General features: G+C 42.7%; 1 long non-coding RNA gene across 1 annotated transcript; it reads left to right on the top strand.

The window, feature by feature from the left end:
- Positions 1-12: 12 nt before the first annotated feature.
- Positions 13-5509, top strand: LOC144281307 (uncharacterized). Its single transcript, XR_013349878.1, has 3 exons — positions 13-454; positions 2829-2951; positions 4837-5509. It is a non-coding gene; the product is annotated as an uncharacterized LOC144281307 (long non-coding RNA).
- Positions 5510-11400: the final 5891 nt, after the last annotated feature.

Below are 11400 nucleotides of genomic sequence, written 5' to 3'. Positions count from 1 at the left end.
GCCCAGGTTATTCTGATCCATGCCTTGGTTTAGCCCCTTATTGAAATCTTTTATTTTATAATTGAGAAGAGTAAGACCCAGAGACATTGGCAAAAGTTTCCCAGGGCCACCCATGTGGTGAGCCGCGGAGTCCGGGCTCTGCTCCGGGCCTCCCAATCGGCCTTCAGAGGACCATACAAAAGCCATGCTCTCCTGTCTCAGGTTTCACTTTGAAACCCTTTTGTTTAGAAAAGAGGAATCTCTCCTCTCTTGGCAGGCTGCCTTCTCCTCCACCACAAATAATTCTTTCTTTCAAACAAAGCTAAGCTTTTCTAAAGCTTGGAAAATCCATCCTAATCACCGTGCAGTTTCCCTCTTGTAAATCCTGCGAGGAGCTTATGCCATCTTCCCTGGCCGAGCTGCAGAGAAGGGGCCTTGTCTCACACCTCATCACCGCTGGAACCCAGTTGATGGGGTAATCTTACAGGCGTGAATCCATTCAATTTATTTCACTTGTCTAAAAATGTGAAGAATGTTTATTATGGCCTAGGGTAGGGCCTGGCAAATCTTCTCTCAAAAGGTCAAGGAGTCAATGTTTTGTGGGCCACATGGTCTCTGATGACTCCTCTCTGGGGCTGGCAGGCAGCCACCAACTGCCGGGGACCAAGTGGGCGTGACTAGGTGCCAATATTGACAAAATCAGGCAGTGGGTTAGGTTGGCCCTCAGGCCGTTGCTGGCTAACCTTTGCTCTAGGAAACCCAAAGACCGAAAAAACAAAATAATTTGTCTCTAAGCAGCTTACAGTCTCTTTAGATGAATGACCTGAATCTAAAGGAAAACCCTGCAGAGCTAGAAGAAGGGATGCTCCAGGATTGGCTCGGTCTCCTGCTGCAGCCGAGTACCCAGACTGGAGGGTTTGAAATCACACACACGTATTTTCTTGGATCAGAAGTCTCTCACCCGGATGTCCCCAGGCCAGGCTGTCTCTGAAAGCCTCGAGGGGAGGGTCTTTCCTTGCCTCTTCCAGCTACCAGTGGTGACTGGCAATCCTTGCCTTCCTTGTCTTAGAGACACCAAATAATCTTGCCTTCATCATCAACCCAATCTCTGCCTTCATCAGCACATGGCATTCTCCCTGTTGGTGTGTTCACCTCTTCTTACAAGGACACCGGTCACACAGGACGAAGGGACCACCCTACTCCTGTGTGTCCTCGTCTTAACTGATCCTATTTACAAAAAGCCTACTTCCAAAGAAGGTCACATTCACAGGCCCTTGGAGTTAAGACTTCCACTTCTCTTTCTTGGGGACATAATTCAACCCACAGAGGGTTCTGGAGTCTTCTCTTACTCTTCTGTCTTGTTGTATACACATCATCAGAGGGCATCCATCATTTCCCCCTTCTTTCCCACCCAAACTTGTAACCAGGCTTGGAGATGGATGGCATGGGTGAAAGCAGAGCACAGGGTTTGCTGGAAGTCCATATCCAAGAAGATCTGTTAAGTTTCAAGCCTGGTTACCTCAGTAAGGGAGGGCACAAACAAGGTATCCAAATGGAAGCATCCATATACAAAGTGAGGGTTGTGCCAGGACTTGAGGAATGTCCCTGAGACCCACAGGTCAGAATCTGCCTGGCACAAAGCAGGATGGCTGGTGTGGGGATGCTCCGGGAAGGGGGCTGCTGCATACTTGACCAGGGTTCCTGGAATGAGAGACACTCAAACACCAATCACCTGAAGCAACAACCTCTGAAAGCAGCAAGGACTGGAGAAGAAATGGAAGTGGGCCAAAGAAGCATCTGGCACCAGCTTCACTGTCTGCTTTGATCTGAGACAGAATGACAGACTTTGATATGGAGATCGAGGAGAGAGGGGACTGAAAAAGTAGGTTGGGACAGACATCCTAGAAGATTTGACTAGGGATGGGTAGGATTCTCTGGTGAAGATAAGAAGATTGTTGGAACTAAGAGAATAAAAAAAAAAATACCAGGAAAATGAAGTTCTCCTGAATTTTGGATCACTCTGGTGATTCTGGACGTGGCTCTGGAGACCTGCTTGCCTCAGAAGGAGGGAGAGCTCTGTGGGCAACTGTGCACCAAATGGGCCCTATGGTCCACTAGTATGGGTCAGAGGTGAACATACCTACACATTCAGTTGGTTTCTGAATTTTTCACTGCTTATAAACACATGATGATTGTGATTTTACATAGATGTTGGACAACACTGTGACTGGTTCTTAGGATAAATTCCTAAAATAGAACTGCTGATTCAGATGCTGTGACCATTCTAAAATCGCTACAATGGATACTGTCTGTTTTCCTCCAATAGTTGATATTCAGCAACAGTGTATGAGGATCTCTATTTCCTGGGACCCTTACCCAGATCATTTACAATCAGTCTTTCTAAGATTCTGTTCATTTCTCGAATTGGCAGTGAGGAAAGTCCTTTCTGATTTGCTTCCCGGTCACTGACCATTCCACTTCCAAGTTGTGCCTCCTTCTATCTGTGCCTGCTTGCTACGGTTTGTTTAATTCTTTCTTTTTGATTTGTGCTGGTTATTTACACAGGAGGGAAATAAGTTGTCCTCTGGTACATACGTCCCCTTTTGGTCTTTGACTTTCAACTTCATATTGTGAATATTTTGCAAAATTCAGATTTTTAAAAATTTATATGTGGTCAAATTTATTTCCTATATGGCTTTTTCAGTTTTGAATCATATTTAGAAAGACTTTACTACTCCTTAACAACCACTTATTTTTATTTTTAAATCCATTAATCATTTATTTTGATGTAAGGACTTGATGGCAATCCAGTATTCCCATGATCATAAAATAATTTTTTCCATCCCTAGAATAAACATCAGCCTGTTGGATAGAAAAGACAGACTGCAAGGACATCATTGATGCCATTCTGTGGACTGGCCAGGTGAACTCTGGACCCATACAGCAGGCCATCAGGCATGGCATGAAGCTAGGTGAGATTTCTTCTCCAGAGGAGATGCAACTCTGCTCTTAGGCCTTTCAACTGATTGAATTAGACCCACCCAGAGCATCTAAGATAGTCTCCTCTTACTTAATTTCAATGGATTGTGGACTTTAGTCACAACTACAAAATCCCTTTACAGAAACCCCGAGATGAATGTCTCCCTGAATATCTGGGGACTGTAGCCTGGCCAAGTTGACACGTGACACTGACCAACATGCTATGATCTTTTCTTAGCATACTGCTGTTTGTTGTTGTTTTGTTCAATAACTTAACACCAACATTTACCAGCGAGAATAGTCTGGCTTTTTTAGTTTTACATTTTTATGCTAGTTTTATGAAAACACATACAGGAAGAGTTTGCATAAAGATAAAATCACCTAAGTTAAAGGCTTTTAGAATCCTATTTTTTAAAAGCTCAGTCAGTTAAGCATCTGCCTTTGGCTCAGGTCATGATAGCAGGGTCCTGGGATTGAGCCCCATGTTGGGCTCTCTGCTCAGTGAAGAGTATGCTTCTCCCTCTCCCTCTGCCCCTCTCTCTCCCCTGCTTGTAATCTCTTTCTCTCCCACCCTCCTTCTCTCCCTCTCTCTCAAATACATAAATCTTAAAAAGAAATAGCCTAGTTTGGTCTCTGTAGCAATCTCAGTCCAATCCAGAGACAGAAACCACACAGCAGATGACAGAGGGAAATTTAATATAAAGAATTACTAACTATGAAAAGAGTAACTGATATAAAATATAAGGAAATGCCCTTTGGTATCTTAGGACTGAGACAGGGCACCCAAGAAAGAAAACAATTTGGAAGGGTTTCAAACTTTGTTGAAGAAGGTGTACTTTAGGCCCTGCATATAGAGAAAGTGTCCGGGTTAGCCAGGTAGGAGCTGGTGTACGATCATTTAGCAGACAGTAGGTAGGTCACCCTCAGTTGTGTAGTGGGCACAGATATAGAGGGCTGTTCTGGGAGACAAAGGGGACCAACATGGGGTAGGCGAGATGCAGCAGGAACAAATGGCCTGTGCATGGCCCTCTGGGCTCCAGGCTGCCACGGACATGCAGGACAGGAGCTTTCTGATGTTGTCCTAACTAGAGGTCTACAGACCAGGAGGGTCATGCAGGTCTCTGGTTTCCATGTCAAGAGGGCCACAGAAAGGCACTGCCAAGTCAAGTCTGTGACATTACAGAGGGTCTGTGGGAAGGGCTAGTGGCAGGGCTTGGCCCTACTGGGGTCCTTGCCTCACAAGGTCAGGGCCTCCTAGCCTCTGGGGAAGGCCTCTTCTTCCTGCAATGTGTCTGCAGCGCCTTCTATCGAGAGAGTTTAGCTTCATGCTCCCTTAGACCTTTAATGGAATTCTGTTATCCCAGAAGCCTGGTGTGATTGGATCTGAGGCGCAAAGACAGGCCCTGTTTTGGAGAGCCTTGGTTAATTTCCTCCACAATTATTTTTCTGTTTAAATTTCCTTCATTGTCTTCTTTTTTTTCCTAAGATTTATTTATTTTTAGATAGAGAAATAGCATATATGCGAGTTGGGGGAGGGGCGAGTGAGAGAGAATCCCAAGCAGACTCCCCACTGAGCATGGAACCTGAGCGGAGCCTGAGATCATGACTTGAGCCAAAATCAAAGTCAGATGGGTAACAGACGGAGCCACCCAGGCGCCCCTAAATTGCTTTTGTCTTCTTAAAGCAATTTTGCAATAACTAGAAAAATTATTGATTTCATATGATCTCCAAGTTTCTTAATTCTGTAATTATTGTTTTATTAAAAGTAATTTTCAGTTAATAAGTTCTGTGAATATAATTATTAATCAGTCTTACGTAATATCATTTTATAACTCAATGTTGCACACACTACCTTCTTACAAACTACCTTTTCACCAGGAGCCACCAACTTACCAGTATCCCCTCACTGATGGCTCCAGCCACACTGGCCTCTGGAATGTTCCTCAGACCTACACTGCTGTCTGCTCCATCTGGAATCCACTCCCTGCATACATCTGTATGGCTCTCCATCTCCTGTAGGCCTCTTCCCAAGGCCATCTAATCAGAGAACGTGCCTGCCTAACCTAATTAAGCCAGCACCCACATCACTTCCTCTCCTTTTATCCTGCTTTATTTCAGCTCTTGACATTTATTAAGCTCTAACACACACACACACACACACACACACACACTTTTTTTTTTAAATTTATTTATCTTAACTATCCCCCATCACTGAGACATATGGTAAAAGAAGTAAGGTCTTGGTTTCTGTGTGCTGCTGTGTTCTCAGTGCCAAGAAAAATGATGAACATGTAGTAGACAGGTGATTGAGTAAATTTTAGCTATTCTTGGACCTTTTGGGAAAATGGGGTCAATAGAAACCACTTAGCAATATTTGATGCAGTGAATTTCCTGGGAAAATTCATGAAGAATTACAGGCATAAAGATTTTACATGAAAAATGGTCCTAATTGTTGTGCTAGTAATTGGAGAAGAGCTCCGGGGGAGACCTGGTGTTGCTGGATGTCAACTCTGACTTATAAAGCAATAAACTCTGTATGTGAAGTTGTGCATTTTGTTCTGTCCTCCTGTGCTTTCTTTCTGTGTTTAGGGATATAGTAAAACAACATGGGAATCCCTGGTTGAACCTACCACCCCGATCGCTTGAGGCCCCTCATAACACCATCTTACCTGTGTGGGTTCTTCTCTGCCCCCCGCACCCCCTTCTTACCCCTAGCAGTTATGCCTTGGCTCTTTTCTCCAAATACTGGGGCCACAAGAGGAAAAAGGGAACACTCTATTCTTCAATGTCCTTTGTGTTAGGAAAATCTTCAAAGCCAATGCTGGCATAGTCTCTTTTCTCCTGGTGGGCTCCCTAATATCTCTAGCCTGTGATGCAGAGGAACATGAGTGCACCAAGGCCTCGTGGTGAGTTCAGAATGTAGAACATGAGTCAGATGGGCTGTGAGTAATTCAACAACAGCTTCAGGAAAGCAAAATTCACTGGAACATTTCTCCTGGCCTCCACTCCCCAACCACCCAAGGCTTCAACTAATGTGATTTTGGAAGATGCTCTTATTTTACAGTCCAAAACACTTGGAAAAAAAGGCATGAAATTGACGTGGTGACTTGGGTTTTTTTTTCCCAGGAGATTCCTCTTTAAAAACTTACATATGTTCCCTTTTATTGCTTTATTTGCAAAAGGGGGGGGGGCGGAATTTGAACCTATGAAATTATTATAATTGTATATTAAGAAAATCCAACTCCGAGAACTATTTCTATACACATATTAAACCAATTTACTCACTGAAAGGTCCTGAACAATGGGCTTCCACAGTGGCCCAGAGAAATATTGATCATTCCTCCTTCAATCTTCCTCTCGTTAGAATATTTGTTTTCTTCTGGACGACATAATAATTCTGATGAAATGTCAATATCATTTCCCGGACCTTGTTAAGCATAGCTGCTTTTGCTTTTTTTTGTTCTCATCTCTTTAAACCATTATTCGGATATGATATTTGTCAGCATCACAAAGTTTCCCGTTGAATAAAAGATGATTTGCATTAGGCAGTCTCAAGTGCACCCCTAAGTAAACTCTAGTACTGGTGTTCTAGTCTGAAAGAATTTTAGATCTCCAAGATAAATGCTGAAGAGGACTTTATTTTTTTAAAAAAAGAGATATAAAGGAGCTTATCTAATGCAAATGCTTCCTTTTATTTAACCATGACCAAACAACACTTATGTAGAAATAAAGGTCATATATCCCTCAAATTTCTATCTAAATGGGCATGGCTTTGTTCTCCAGACTGAGAAGGAGCCTTAGTTGGGCATACATGTTGGCGAGCAGGATGGGGATGTGTAAGAGGCAGGGATGGTTGGTCTGCACACCTGGGAGCTGAGGGTCATCCAGGACAAAACTTGGCAGTGAAGAGATGGCTCCCAGTCCATTTCTGCTAAAGAATTCCCTTTTTTTTAAATTTTTATTTATTTATGATAGTCACAGAGAGAGAGAGAGAGAGAGAGAGAGGCAGAGACACAGGCAGAGGGAGAAGCAGGCTCCATGTACCGGGAGCCCGATGTGGGATTCGATCCCGGGTCTCCAGGATCACACCCTGGGCCAAAGGCAGGCGCCAAACCGCTGCGCCACCCAGGGATCCCCTGCTAAAGAATTCCATGAAATAATTGACCAGCAATGATTCAGCACAGGGATTCCAGAATGTCAGCACAGCTAAGATCTTCACGTTAGATCTCCACATAGAATGTACACACTCATATAAGCTTTGATTCTTCTGGTCTCTGTCCTTCCCATCACTACCCATCTGCACTTTCCTGAGGATACTTTTTGGCTTTTTGGTAGTTATAGGGAAAGAAGTATAGTGAGCGGGAATGTGATATGTTAGCCCAGATTTCCGTTGATAGAAACACACTTTGATGGCTTTGGCCAGAAGGAGGTGCACTGTAGTCCATAGATTCAGAATAAGGGAGTGAGAGGCAAGATAAGGATAGTGGTTCAGACAATGGGTTGTCAGGTCCATCCTCCCAGCCTCATGGCCACAAAGACTGCCAGCCTGGTGGCGAAGGCCACTGGTCCTCTCTTTCTTGCAGGATAACAACAGCAAGGCCTGGAGTCGAAGACCCTCAAATCATGTTCTCAGCTTCTTGGCTCTTCTGCAGAATGGTGCAGGAGCTAGAAGGGGCTAAGAGGCACTTGCATGCCTAGTCTTGAGGCTAGATATGTGAGAAATGTCAGACAACTTGTGGTCACTGTCGTTAGGCAACTAGAGTCTGCTCTGGAAATAAGACCACCAAATTCAACTCAGAGGACCCTCTGGTGTGCACGGCACTTTCTAAAAAAGCAGATCCTGGGGGTGACAGGGCTGGTGGGGTTGCCCTGATGCTCAGAGAGGTGAAACCACCAGCTCAGGGACACTTCCAGACCTCACAGATGCTGGAGGTGATGGGGAGGCCCATCTCTCAATTTTCAGGGCCTAGGGTAAGAATACAGAGGGAGGCCCATCAGTCAAAATATTTGAAAGTTATAAAACAAACCAAGAAATTGTTAAATAGAGTAGATTTTACTTGCCCACCTTGACAAGTAAAACTTCATAATATAGTCTGAAAGTATATGGTTTTTGTGTAACTAAAATTCAGCAGAATATCAAATATGACTCAATGTAATTGTTATTGCACCAGTTTGGGTGTTTTGCTGATGGACTGATGATGTTTGAACAATTAATAAGATAAAGACAGAGAATTCATATATTATTGTTGAAAATTATTCCCTTTGTAATGTTTGCCTAAGTTTCCTTCCCATGAACAAATTATGCTAATACTCATTGCCTCCCCACCCGGCGAGCAATGCTGAATACACAGAGGAGGGTCAGGCATCACCTAATTTGGCTGTTGTTTGTTTTTTTTTTAAGATTTTACTTTATTTATTCATGAGAGACACAGAGAGAGAGAGATGCAGAGACATAGGCAGAGAAAGAAGCAGGCTCCATACAGGACGCCTGATGTGGGATCCAATCCCAGCACTCCAGGATCACGCCCTGGGCCAAAGGCAGACGCTCAACTACTGAGCCACCCAAGTGTCCCTAATTTGGCTGTTGTTAGGTATTTAAGTATTTTATCAATATATTCTCTTTCTTTGCATTTAGTTTATGGTAATTTTAGACATGGGAAATTTTTTTTTTTAATTTTGAAGAGGATGAGCAGTACTAAATATCAAAATATAGCACAAAAACATAGAAACTAAAGGAGCACTGACAGAGAACTTGACAAATAGGCTGATGAAACAAAATAAAGGTATAAACAGACTATGTATATGTCCTTTCAAGAAATGGGCAAAGGGATAGGGTATTCGATGAGTAATGTCAGGACAAAGCCATAAAGCTGGGAAAAAGGTCATATTCCTGCCAATGTTGTACTCAAATTAAGACAAATTAGTTAATGCCTGCAAATAAAAATTGTTTTGCTCATTCCTTTGATTTGTTTTTGTTATATTTTTACTGTTTCTCTAGTTGGAGCTGCTAGTGAGTGACTCTGTGCTAAATGACAGTGATGAGAACCTCATTTATTGGCTTTTCAGCTGATCTTAACTATGATGCTTCTAGTGTTTCCCAGTAAGAAAAATGCCGGCCTTTCACTTGAGATACCTGTCATTACTTAAGAAAATAGCTTTCTGTTCCAATTCATTAATGTACTTAGAAGGAATCATAAGGCTTATAAAGTTTGTTTTTAGCACTTATGGGAATTCCTTATAAATGGAATCGTTGGGCCCTTGAGGTATATTTATTTTTAAGGCTTTATATTTTTTGAAATTTATTTCCAAATTATCCTCCAGAATCCTTACATCCATTCAGATTTTGCAAGTGTGTATATGTGTCAATGTTTTAGATTTAAGCTTATCAGAAGGAATATGTGTTTTGGTGCATATAGTCTTCCATCTGGTGGCCCATACACAATCAGAGAACCACTAAGTTCCCTGGGTATCCTTCCAGAATCTCTTCAAGCACAAAATACAAATACATACTTGTCTCTCTCCTTTTTTCCAGAAGTGTATGTGGAATATATTTACATGTACCAATAGAGGGCCATCATTATATTCTTTAACAGCCGGACAGACTCTCAGGAATAGAGACAGCACCAGGTATTCAAATAGCCCCTGCTGATGGGCATGCCACCGGTTTTCAGAACTCCACAGTGGCAGAGAGTGCTGTCCCTCCCTCATTCACATAAATGTGGATATACTCACGGAAGCCTCAAAAGTGTGAAGCCCCGTCTGAGGCTGCATGCACGTGCGACTCCAACAGCTACTACTGAACTATCCTGCAAGAGGATTTTAATGATTTACAATCCTGTCATCTATGTCTGACCGTGGCCACTGGTACAGATTGACAACAGTATGACAAAATGCTTGACTTTTACGAAACACAGAGGCAGAAATGGTGCTTGGTGTAGTTTTTAGTTGCTCTTCTCATGCATGAGAAGAGCTGAACACCTTTCTACATGCTTGAGGGCCATTTGTAGTTCCCCTGAACTGTCCTCTCACCTACCCTTCTCTGGGGTTTCTACTGTGTCGTTAGTCATTTTATAAAAAGTTTCTTAGAGTTTTTTTTTTTTTCCTAAGATTTTATTTATTTGAGGGAGAGTGAGAGGGAGCATGAGCAGGGGGGAGGATCAGAAGGAGAGGGAGAAATAGACTCCTCGCTGACCAGGGAGCCCAGTGTGGGCCTCCATGTGGGGCTCCATCCCAGGACGCTGGGGTCATGACCTGAGCTGAAGGCAGACACTTAACTGACTGAGCCACCCAGTTGCCCACTTAGAGTTCTTTATATATAACAGGTGTCAGTCCTTTTGGTATAGGAAGTATAAGCATTTTCTAGCTTTCTCACTTTTGATTTTGTTTTATGACTATTCTTATGCAGAAGGGGATTTTTGTAGATTTTTTTTACATAGTCAGATTTATCACTATTTTCCCATATGACTTTTAAATTTTGAGCCATATAAAAATGGTTTTCTTCAATACAAAGCTGTTAGGTCACTATACCTCTGCTTCTTTTCATATGTTGATGGTTTAATTTCTTATATTCTAATATCTGATGATTTTGAAATTACACTAGTATAGGGTTTAAGGTACAGACTCATCCTTCATTTTTCTCTTGAGAAACATGTTGTTTGAAGAGGGTGAGGAATTTAGGACCAACTATTCTTTTTTTTTTAAACATTTTTATTTATTTATGACAGTCACAGAGAGAGAGAGAGGCAGGGACATAGGCAGAGGGAGAAACAGGCTCCATGCACCGAGAGCCCGACGTGGGATTCGATCCCGGGTCTCCAGGACCGCGCCCTGGGCCAAAGGCAGGCGCCAAACCGCTGCGCCACCCAGGGATCCCGACCAACTATTCTTTTTATCCTAATTTATTAATGGCTTTTTGCCCAGCTGCCCAAGGGATTTTTTATCTTTAAAACCATTAATGTCATTCATGTATAGCTGGAAGTTGACCATTGTCTGTCAACTTTCCATTCCACAAAATGGAGACTTTTAAATATGTAGATTCAAATCTTTCATTCCAGGAAAGTGACTGCTTTGCCTTGCCACCTTAAATATTTGTTGTACACCAGTCTGTTCAGATGCTTCTCTGGGGACTCCTATTATGTGAGTGTTACCATTATTTTTCTAGTCTTTCATTAACTCTCTTGTTCTTTTTTATCCTTTTTATTTTTTTATTTTTTTTTTTTTAAGATTTTATTTATTTATTCATGATAGTCACAGAGAGAGAGAGAGAGAGGCAGAGACACAGGCAGAGGGAGAAGCAGGCTCCATGCACCGGGAGCCCGATGTGGGATTCGATCCTGGGTTTCCAGGATCGCGCCCTGGGCCAAAGGCAGGCACCAAACCGCTGCGCCACCCAGGGATCCCCCTTTTTTATCCTTTTTAATCCTTTGTTTTCCTTTCACTTTT

Source organism: Canis aureus, chromosome 12 (assembly GCF_053574225.1).
Source record: "Canis aureus isolate CA01 chromosome 12, VMU_Caureus_v.1.0, whole genome shotgun sequence".
Taxonomy (NCBI): domain Eukaryota; kingdom Metazoa; phylum Chordata; class Mammalia; order Carnivora; family Canidae; genus Canis; species Canis aureus.
This window is presented reverse-complemented; position numbering and strand designations above follow the sequence as displayed.